This window comes from Protopterus annectens, chromosome 1.part2, assembly GCF_019279795.1.
Source record: "Protopterus annectens isolate FY-2018-M chromosome 1.part2, PAN1.0, whole genome shotgun sequence".
Lineage (NCBI taxonomy): Eukaryota > Metazoa > Chordata > Ceratodontiformes > Protopteridae > Protopterus > Protopterus annectens.
The window spans coordinates 46589413-46601529 of record NC_056727.1 but is presented as its reverse complement, the minus strand read 5'-3'; positions in this window follow the sequence as shown (position 1 = coordinate 46601529).

The window sequence follows — 12117 nt, the reverse complement described above, 5'->3', positions numbered from 1 at the left end:
GCAGATCTGAGCATTGACATTTAGATTCTTGACATAGTTATAGAATGCCTTGTGATTGTCTTTGGAATTTTTGGCAATTTTATTTTTGTAACTAGCTTTGGAGGATTTTATGAGGGATCTCAGTTTCTTACCGAGGCTGGTAAGGGAGTTTTTTGCATCCTGGGATTCTCCTCTTTTCTGCAACAGTTTCTTCCTTTTGTTGTAAAGTTTGTTTATGGCAGGGGACCACCAGATTGGCTTCCTTTTTTTGGATGAGAGCATCTTGGTTCTATTTGGGATGGCACAATTCATGCATGAGTGGATGTGCTCGTACAGTGCCTTAGTGTAGGATTCAGCAGTTGAATTTTCAGTTCCTGACTGCATGGGTGTCATGAAGTTTGTCACTTCTGACTTGAGTAACATGAAGTTGGCTTTGGAGAAGTTTCTTATGGAGGTTTCCTTACTGGGGCTGGGAGGGGGTGGGGGTGTGATGTGGATGTTAAGGGTGATTAGCTTATAGTCAGACCTAACTAACGAAAGGGTGACCATAGGTGTGGAGCATTGATTTCCCATGTTTGTAATGACCAGATCTAGGATATTAGAACCCCTGATGAGACTATGGATTAGTTGAACCAGGGCATTGGAATTTATGAATTCCAAGAACCGTTGGGCAAAGGTGTTGGTATACGAGTAGTTTTCCCAGTTAATGGCAGGGTAGTTAAAATCACCCAGTATTAGGTTGTTTGGTTCTATCTTAATATTTTCCAGTATGTTTAGAAAGGTGTAGTGAGAATCTTGGGGCATATTGGGGGATCTGTAGCAAGCTACAATTTGGATTGCAGTCTTGCCTAGTGTTAGTTGCACCTGGAGAATTTCAGATGCATTGTGTTGGACAACTAGCCTGGTGGTGTGAATATCCTTGGTGAATATTGACACTCCTCCACCTTTAGTTTTTCGGTCCTGGTTTGGTGGCTGAAAAGTTTGGTAAGAGTTGTAGCCTGGTATTGCAGGGGTGCTCTTTGAAGCCTTGAACCAGGTCTCGGTTACTGCACAGATATCGATGTTCTCCATTTTTAGGAGTGCCTCGAGAGAGTGCATTTTGAGATTTAGACTTCTTGCATTGAGTAGCATTACCTTCAGATTTTGCATGCTTGTACCTGTTACGGTGGTGGTTTTATCCTTTGAACTTTGCCGAAAAAAAGGCACTATAGGGGTGGCAAGAGCCTTAGCCAATGACAGGTGCAGACCATCTCTGGCAAAGTATCATGGTCTGTCGATCGTGTAGTCCCAGGCAGACAGATACTGGATCCCCTTTGAATGACACCAGAAGCTTAGCCAATTGTTGAAGTCAATCATTTTGTCCTCATATTGTGGTATCATTCTGGGCCAAGGCAGGATGCTACTCAGGGCTAGGGTCATACCTGCCTGGTCAACATGATCCGAGAGCTCTTCCATGTCTCTTTTCATGTGGTCCAGGGAGGTATGTCTCAAGTCATTCACTCCAAAATGGATAATGACAGAGTCATATTTGTACTTGTTGTGGAGTGACTTGAGTGCATGCGTTATGTGGCAGATCCTGGCACCCGACAGGCAGCTGACTGTAATTTTTTCCTTGTTCAACCTGGTGAGTGGGACATCTGTGTGTCGGACTATAGAGTCACCTATGACTAAAGTGTTAGGTACATTATCTTGCCTTAGGAGCTGTTGCTGGGTGGCACACTGGTGTTGTGAACTATGTGACACTTTGGTTGTGATTGGTGTTTCTTTGCATTTCAGCTTCAGAGGTCCTTGTTGCTTGGGCAGGTTACAGATAAGGGCCTCTGCATATGTGGATTTAGTGTTGCTATATGTGGGTGTTGGTGGTGTGGGTTTAGAAGGGCTATGTGTTGCTTGAGGTGTAGTCTGGGTAGCACAATCTTGGGTGGAGAGAGCTTCGCTTCCATTTTGGCTATGTAAGTGCATCTCTCACAGGTTGTAGTTTTGGGTGGTAGAAGGAGAGGGTTGTCTGTGTACATGAGGCAATTGCTGCATTGCCCCAGTATGCCCAGATTCACCAGGTGGACAGGAGAAATCACCGGAAGCTGACCCTTGGACATGCCTGGTTTGGTGCTTTTTTTTTTTTTTTTGTAAAGTACAGGAGCTGTTTTCCCTTACCTTAGCAAGGTACTTTGCAATTATAGGCTGTTTAGTGCCTACGATTAATTTCTCCTTATTAACAAGGAGAGTTGAGTGCTTGTATCAGTTTAAGGCTTCCTAGTGCTTTCCAGCAGGTATTACAGCAAGTGCTAGCCACAGGGATGCTTAAAGATAAGATTAAAAAATATGCACACTGCAGTGTGCACTAGAGAAGTTAGATGTGAAAGTAGGTAACTTAAGTTTTACCTGTTTAAAAAGTTAAGGTTTAGTGGAGAGTTACTATTTTTAAAACAGCAAGATGGATTGAAAGGTGTGGTCACTTTTGTATTCTGGTACTATGGAATACAATAGGATGGCAAATAAATTTAAATAGTTGAAGGGGAGGGATTTCAAAAATGATAATTTTGTGATTACTCGCACAAGCCAGTGAAAGCAGAGAGGAAATGAGATATATGGTCAGATTAACATAAGAGGCATGCAACTAGAAAGACAGTGGTAACTAACTGGGTGGGCGGGTGGGAAAAAAATTTCTGCCTGACTCAGAAGAGACAGAGCTGTGGTCTCCTTTGAAGTTTTAATATGCAGTTAAAGCAGAATGCAAGTAAAACACAAGGTAAAGAAAACAAAGCACAGTATTAAAAATATAAAAAGGCATTAAAGTAATTCAAAATACAACAAATAATAGCAAACTAACCTTTCTTTCACAGCAAACTATAGTAGAGACTGGATGAGCCTTTCTGATAAAGCTCTGAAATGTTTTATTTTACCCCTTAAATAGTAGGTTTAGTTCTCAGCTCCACCCCCTCAGTGAATTTATTTTTGGAAGTAACATAATTTTTATTATTTGCAGTCTGTCTTCAAATTTCAAATACGTTTTATTCCATTTTGTTATTAGTGTTGTTATATTATTTGTTATATTGTAATTTATGGCTAATGTTCATTTCACATTTTCACTTAGTGTTATTCCTAAATATTTTATTGTGGGAATTTGTTTACCTATTATGTGATTTGTATTTGTTGGGGAATTCCCCCCTTTTTATTTAAGAAAATGTAATTAGACTTTGGTTTGTTAAAACAGAGTCCAGAGATAAGACAGATCCCCGGATTCAGTAATCTTCTGTGCAGGACTAGCTTAGTCCTGGACAGAGCAGCATGGCAGCGTGCCATGCATATTAATGAAGGCGTGCTGCCTGAGCTCCTAAACAAACACGGAGCGTGGATGAGTGCAGGGGGCATCACTGAGGGCAGAGCTCTCACAATATACATGCCCCTGCAATCAAGAGCTGCAGTTTAGCAATAACAATAAGTGAGACCACACATAAGGGGTTGCATACCCCTAGCAACACCCCCCCCAAGTTTATAAGAGCAATAGTTAAAATATAATAATATAAACAAGTTAAATTTTTATATTAATCAGATAAAATTTAACCAAAGGTGCGCGGGTTTACCCATTGCTTAGCTATATATACTGCAGCTTAAATGGCACAAGAAGATAAACATCAAGATGTATGCAAATGAAGCAGTACTGCAGTAGTGTCATGGTCAGAGCATTCACCTTACGAACAGTCATTCCCGGTCCGAGTCTTACTCCAGTACATTCCATTTTCCATGTCAAATCACTTTATGAACAATATTCTTTGTTGCAAAACCTACTAAATAACATATATTTGTGAACTGAAGTACTGTATTAAATGCAGATGTAAGGTGTCATTGCAATAATGTAAAATCCACAGATAAACGCAAGTGCCCCATACAGTATATATACACATAAATCAGATATACAAATCAAAGGTATAATGTGTAATGAATGATAAATCCATAGAGTGTCCAAATCCACCACCTTCCCAAGAACCATTTTACATGTCTGTCTAAATTAGTACGGGGGTGAGCGGGAGTAAGCACTATTAAGCAGTAGTAAGTGGGAGTAAGCATATTTAAGCAGTAGTAAATGGGTTTAAGCCAGTTTTTACACAATGGTAAGCAATCTGCCCAGAGGTTAGACAATGCTGAAGCTAACTCTCTGTAAGCATATTTAACCAGAGGTTAGCATTGCTTACCATTGAGCAATCCCACGCAAACCCGCTTACAATTGCTTAAAAATGCCTTACTCACTCTGTATGCAACAGCCGCTGTGCTGCCCAGAAACAAAATAAACAGTCCTTGAACCCAGGACACTATAGTCACAGTAGTTAACCAGTAAGCCATCACAACAGTACATAAGATTGAGGTATCACCAAACAGATCCTCACTATAGGAATATTAAACTTAACATGTGAAAGGAATCTATATACAGTTTTATGTTGTATAACCTACTACATAACATAAATATGTGAACTGGAGTACTGCATTAAGTCCATATTTGAGGTGTTATTGTAATAAAGTGTTGAAATCCCCTAATAAACACAAGGACCCCATACAATGTACGTACACATGAACCATGGATACCAAACACATATATAACATGTAATGAATAATAAATCAAATGCAAAACAGCAAATAGTATGCAAATTAAAAATTAAGCAATGCTAAGCTTTGCACAGCCCTGCTTACTAGGTATAAGCAATGTGTAGGCCAGATAAATCAGGTTACCCATTGGTATACCCCTTTAAGCAATGCCAGCCTTAGTTAAGCAGGTTTGCCCATAGCTTAGCATTTTCAAAAATGCCCAATCACGGCAAAGTGCAGGAAATTGTCCATATTTAAACCCAACAGGCAGGAATGCATCTCATAACTGGTTGCAGCTTCATCCTATAGGCACTATGATCAGTGTGGGAGAGGGAGTGCACTTTCACGTGCCGCACTGGGGCATCCAGGAATCCAAAGTCAAGTTCAGATTCCTTGTTAAAGACCATGACTAGAGACTGCTGCAGAGCCAGTACCAGGGTTCCCAATATAAAGCAGAAGCCTGGGACCATCTCACCCGTGACCTCACTAGTGCCACTGGCATACCTCGAATTGGTGGGCAGGTCAGGCATCACTATGCTGACATGAAGTGGAGAAAAAGGGAGCTCTTGGATTAGTGGGTCCAAGAGGCTAGGAGGATGGGACAAGTCCCAGCCGTGTGCAAGTATCAGTCCACAACCTGTTTAATAATTGCCAGCTCATGTAAATTATGGATAGGTATGACTAAATATTCCTCTTATGTCTCTGACAGCGGCAGATGAGCGGGCTATGAACCAAGAAGCCCATGCCTGTAGATTGCAGAGGTTGTGTCATGAGGCAGGTTAGTAATACTCTTGCATGTACTGTCATAAGAAATAAATCTAAAAGTAGTAGAAAGTTAATTGCCAGTGTAAAACCTGTATTGTTTAAGGCATGTACTGAATACACCAGACAATATGGCAGGCAGAGTCTATATAGGTTGCATGTAAATAAAAGGTTAACAGCCTGGCCATAAAGGTCAACTGCTGGACTGCATGTGTTTACTCTAGTATCATATGGTAATGTAGTGTTGCAATCTCTTAATAGTACTTTTGTATTAAGCACTGTTACCCACACTGTGTTACATAAATAAAATGTGCAGGAATGTCTGTATATGACTGTTGTATTCACAAGAGGTCATATCGTACAACTGAGAGAGACTTAGACAGAAAACCTTGAAAAGATAGACAATATAATCCAAATAGCACACTCAAATGAGATGTGAACTGTTGTATTTTTAGCACACACAGCCATTAGTTCGAAATCTGGGAGTGGTAGTAAGCTGTATGCAGAATCATACCCCACAACTGTACAGATATGTCCAGAATGTCCAGTTAATTGGCCCATATCCACTGCCTGTCACCCTGTCCCCCTGGCAAATCAGTGGGATGATCCCAGATGTTTAGGCAGCAAATAATGACATACAACTGTCAGAAATCTATAAGAACAAACCTGTCACTCTAGTAACGCCCCAATATCTTATAAGTGTAATAAGCCAAGTATGTCCCATCTCCACCCCCATGATGTGAAGCTGTGACCAGAGTGTGTGCAGTTACAGCGTGAGATGTATGTGCATAATAATAATGTGGAATCTGGTAATATGTGTGGCAACATTTAGGTAGTGATAACAAACATTCCCCCCACATGTCTGTCAGATATGAAAACTGTGCCTAGAAATAAAAGACTGAAATCCTGAACTTGTACTGTTTACTCTGGTATTGTATGACATTGTTAGTGTTGCAGTTGCTCTGAATAATAAGGTATTACTCATCACTGTCATCCACACTGTGCTACATAATAAAACTGTCTAGGAAACCCTGTATAAGAGTGTTATAATTACAAGGTGAGATTGTAAAACCATGGGAGACGTATAGACAGAAATCAGAGAAAAGGTTCACAGCAATATCTATATAGCACACTCAACTGTGATGTACACTGTTTTATTTCTAGCAGATATAGCCATGGTTCGATTCCTGGGAGTGGTAGTAAGCAGTATGCAGTATCATACCCCACAAGTGTACAGATTTGTCCAGAATGTCAAGTTAATTGGCCCATATCTGCTGGTTGTTACCCTGTCCCCCTGGCATATCAGCGTGCTAATATCTGACATGTAGGCAGCATTTAATGTCATATAACTAACTGTTAGGCCCGTACGTATTTGGAAAATGTCTATGAAAACAAACCTGTCATTGTACAACTTACCAAAGGTTTATGAGGGCAATAGTCAAAATATGTCCCGGTTTCACCTGCATGTTGTCAAGACATGCCCAGAGGTATGTGCATAACATCAACCTGGAATCTGGGAATATGTGTAGAAACAGTCAGGTAATGTTAACAAACAATACCTCCACAGGTATACCACATAAGAGGTATATACTGCAGGTAAAACTCAGTTCATGTATATAGTTGTCTACATCCATACCACTGTCCAAACTAAAACCATAGGGTCATGTAATAATACCTGTAAGGTACAGATCACAACACTGACTAGGAAAGTAATGAGAACTACAAGGATATACAAGTTGTTAATTGACATCTCCCCCCCCACCATATCTGCAACAATAAACTAAATACACAACTCAATTGGTATGCGGTCTATTAAATCTACTGTTGTGACATATCTCCTATTGTTTATTATGTATGCAAACCTGTGTGTGTTGTCTTATCCATTGACTTCTCTGTGGGTAAATGTTTCAGGCAACAACTGTCTTTTGTATGACTGACTCATACACTGTCCATTTGAAAAGGTGGCAACTATTGGAATACTGGCTGTTCAATATGTTGTGCACCCTCTAAATATGTATCTTCCTATACATATCTATGTGTGTGTATGTGTAATTACATAGATATGTATATATGTATGTGGTTCTGTTGGAGTGATCAAGTTGTAATAGCATGCCCCACCATGTGCACATTACAGTACCTTTGTGGTGTTGTGGCACTGCTCAGGTTGTAATAGCATGCCCCGCCATGTGTACAGTATAGTACCTATTCGGTGCTGTGGGACGGCTCAGGTTGTAATAGCATGCCCGACCTTGTGCACAGTACAGTACCTATGTGGTGTTGTGGGACTGCTCAGGATGTAATGGCATGCCCCACCATTTGCACAGTACAGTACCTATGTAGTGCTGTAGGACTGTTCAGGTAGTAATAGCATGCCCCACCATGGGTACAGTACAGTACATGGGACTGTTCAGGTTGTAATAGCATGCCCCACCATTTGCACAGTACAGCACCTGTGTAGTGCTGTGGGACTATTCAGGTTGTAATACCATGCCCCACTGTGTGTACAGTACAGTACTTATGTGGTGCTGTGGGACTGCTCATGTTGTAATAGTATGCCGCACTGTGTTTACAGTACAGTACCTATGGGGTGCTGTTGGACTGCTCAAGTTATAATCCCATGACCCATAATAATGTTTGATAAATATTTAAATTTGTTTCCATGCATGTGCCTTGTTGAAATACTCCCACATTGGTGGCATGCTGCCATCAATGTACCTGCATGCTGTTTAATGGCCACTGTGGTTCCATATATGCACGTGTTCTGTTTGCTCTGCAACTGTTCCATATCTGGTGTTTTGGATTAATTGGAATATCTATGCATGTTGTTATACCTAATCCTGGAATGTGTTGACTATTTCTAATCCACATATGTTGTAAAATTGAAACACCATAGCACATCTGGGAAGGCTGGTCCCAGCGGACCCACCTCTCCCACCTCATCTGGCCATGGCATTGGACACCAGCATATCTGGGTCCCGCCCTGGGACCTCCTCGTCTGCTGGTCCTGCACCACCTTTGGGTGGAACTGCTTCAGAGGATGGGGCTCGCCCCCCCTGGGAGTGGGCGTGGACAGGACACTGTCACCTGTCACCAGGTCTGGGGTCTGATGCATAGCGAGCTCCACAGGGAGTTTGGAGATCTGCTATGCCAGCTTGAGGGCCACATGGCACAACTAGAGGGTCAGCCGGGCCCTCCTACGCAGAACCCCAGCACAGCTACCTTCGGGGCCATGAATGTGCAGTGGTGACTGCCCATGGGTGGGGATCTCAGTCCAACTGTTTGCACTAGGGGGGGTTCATGGGCTTCCGACTTCCAAACACCCCTCCCCATCAAAGGTGTTTACCCCCCATGTGTCATATACCACTCCTGAATGTCTTGTCTATCTTGCATGTTATCCTAACCAACCTATCTCCCCAAGTATACCAGCTATCCCTCCCCAAAATCCCACTCTCACCTTAAAAAAAAAAAGCCAATCTGTTCCCAAAAGAAAAAAATCTCGCCCCATACATAGCTGTCCATTTTGCACACGTGTCCACTGGACATATGTAATCTGGTCTAATTGGCTTCACAACATATTATTGTTGTCCTCACCCCTCTCTCTGGGGTATGAGTGTCCAAATCTACCTCCAAATCAGTGTATATGCACAGCTGTTGCTGTAGAAGAAATGGCCAGCTATGGACCTTCCCTACACTCATTATGCACATCCATAGCTATTTTCCCTACTGTCTTTCCCTCTTTGTGCTCCCTTTTCAGCAATTTCCTATTAACCCTTTTTCATTTCTTTTAAAGAAATTAGTGCGGGGTAAGCGGGAGTAAGCACTTTTAAGCAGCAGTAAGCAGGTTTAAGCTTATTTGCGTAGGGGTAAGCAATGCCTACACAGGTTAAGTGACTGAGAAGCTAAATCAGTACAAGAAACTATAACCGGAAGTTAGCATTGCTTACCTCCAAGCAAACCCGCTTACAACTGCTTAAAAGTAACTTAAACACTCTGTATACAACGGCCCTTGTTCTGCCCAGCAAGAAAATAAGCAGCCTTTACAAGGATCGAACCGGGGACACTGCATACCATATCCAAAGTGATTTATCACTAAGCCATGTCAGATATACATAACCCTGATGTTTTCCCAAGCATATCATCCAGCACAGTCATTCAACAGTACAGGAAATGTATTTATACATGCTGATGTATGTGTGTGTGTGTGTGTGTGTGTGTGTGTGTGTGTGTGTGTGTGTGTGTGTGTGTGTGTGTCTGTGTGTGTGTGTGTGTCTGTGTGTGTGTGTGTGTGTGTGTGTGTGTGTGTGTGTGTGTGTGTGTCTGTGTGTGTGTGTGTGTGTGTCTGTGTGTGTCTGTGTGTGTGTGTGTGTGTGTAATATATATATATATATATATATATATATATATATATATATATATATATATATATATCTATATATATGTATAGCAATATATATATTTAAGCAGATATACATATATATGTATATATATATATATATATATATATATATATATATATATATATATATATACAGATATAAATATATATATAGATATAAAAGAGAACATAACAAATATGTAGCCCCCGCCACAGACAAACAGATCTGCTCTGCAACACAATACCAACTGTTGCAAGTCCCATATCCAGGACCCTACACAACATGGCCACAAGACGTTAACAGTAATCCATCCCACCTGTATGATGTCAGGATGGTAATAACATATCATGCAGTACAGTCTGGCTACCATAGGGAATGTACAATGTGGAAGCAATAGACATTCCAAAGATACATACACACACACACACACACACACACACACACACACACACACACACACACACACATATGTAGTGACATATATATAATAAAGTTTTATTTGTGTACTATTACAGTTGTATATGCCATGTCATATAGCTGTTAAAACTTTGAAATACATACTAACTGATTAATGCAACTCTCAAGCAAATCATTTTATACAGTAATCCGAAAGCCTAACATATGTCATTGTCCAGGCCGAGGCCTTCAAGTAGTACAACAGTAAAGACAGACTGGGCCAGAGGATAAGAATCAATCAACAGTAAGTAATGCAAATGTATAGTCCAGCAGCCTCTAATTACACTCTGTACACAGTCCCTAGGGGGAAAAGTCTTAAGTTGACACATGGGATGTATCTGTTACATAACAATGCATAACTGAAAACATCACAATCACACTGACAAACAGTCTGTATGGCAGTAAGCACTAGGCCACCAATGTTCCCAAGGTGGAATGTATGCCATATACCTTAAGGCGGCTTACTACCGATAACCCTAACTTGTTGTAACAGCCTAGGTTATATATGGTGCATACCTATCCCCATAGACTGACTTACAGGGGCATATAACACTGTTACATACACTGACCTCTGGACTGCAGAAGGGCACACATGTATTGTGCAGATGAAGCCCACATATATATGGACCCTACCCCACAATATGTGTGGGGGCCACAACAGCACTGGAATGATGGCAGGAATGGCAGCATTACATAATCACAGGCCACTACATAACAACCCCTTAATGCATATCATATGGGCAAAGCCTGGTATGTAGGTGGAGGACAGAGGTCAGAACACAACCCATATGTGAAATAGTGTTGTCAAACACTGAGTAAGTTGCTGGTGTTACAGGATAGTCTGCAACATACCCTTAGTCAGGATTATGAAGTCAGAAACACAAATATATGTAGCCATGTACTGATAGCACTCAACACACACAATCCCAGTGATATATCTCACACAAGACCTGTGTGGTGGACAGACAAAATATAACAGGCATATCGCTGGCCATCATGTGGATAGGCCCACAGTTGAAAGCTATGCAGAAAGTCTGCATTCCATGTTAAACTAGTATGTACACACAAACCATGTAACACTGGTGCTATACAATGCATATTATAATACTACTCACACTCTGTCTTGTAGTTCTGGAACCTTATACAAATATGTAGCTGGCCTGAGCCTACAAGCCCTCATGTAAGAGGTATTGCTACCTGCTGTCTGTAACACTGCTGCCCACACACAGGAAGGATGTCCTCCATACAGGAAAGTTAAAGGGACCATGCCCACATGAAGTAGGGATTTATAGTAGTGGGTTGCCATGACAGTGGTAATTGTAAGTACTACACAGCATGCAGGTAGCAAGTGGAGTACACTGATTGGTGCAGAGGCCATAACCTGATCATGTGCATCACCTACAAAATCCATGCTGCAATCTATTCAAAGCAGCTCAATCCATTTACTGGAGAGAGACCGCAATAGAGAGAGAGAGAGAGAGAGAGAGAGAGAGAGAGAGGGAGGGAAAGAGAGAGTGTAAGCCAAAGCCAAATCCAAAAAAGAAAAAGAAAACAACCAAAAAAATCCATCCAGCAAACTATCCAGAACAGACATCATTCTCACTACAGGTATGTGAAGTATATATGCATGAAATTGAATGTAGTACTTAGCTTCATAGGTAGGTACTAGGCAATCTGATTGAGGGCATTTATAAGCCTAGCCAGACTGTGTCGGCTTTCGCTGCCCCATTGATTAATTAGCTGAGCCTCTGTCAAGCAGAGCCAATGAAGTCATCCCAGGGGTGTATTTTCTGCTACCCATCCACTCATCAAGGTTTCTCTTGAAGAGTGTTAGTGAGGGCTTTGCCTAATGTAGTTAGGAATTTTGTTCCAAAACATGGGGAGTCTCTGTGATAGGAATCTATCCATCCAGCTTGTTCTATTTATTGTTGTGGTGAGATTTAGCTCACTAGAGCGTGTGGCT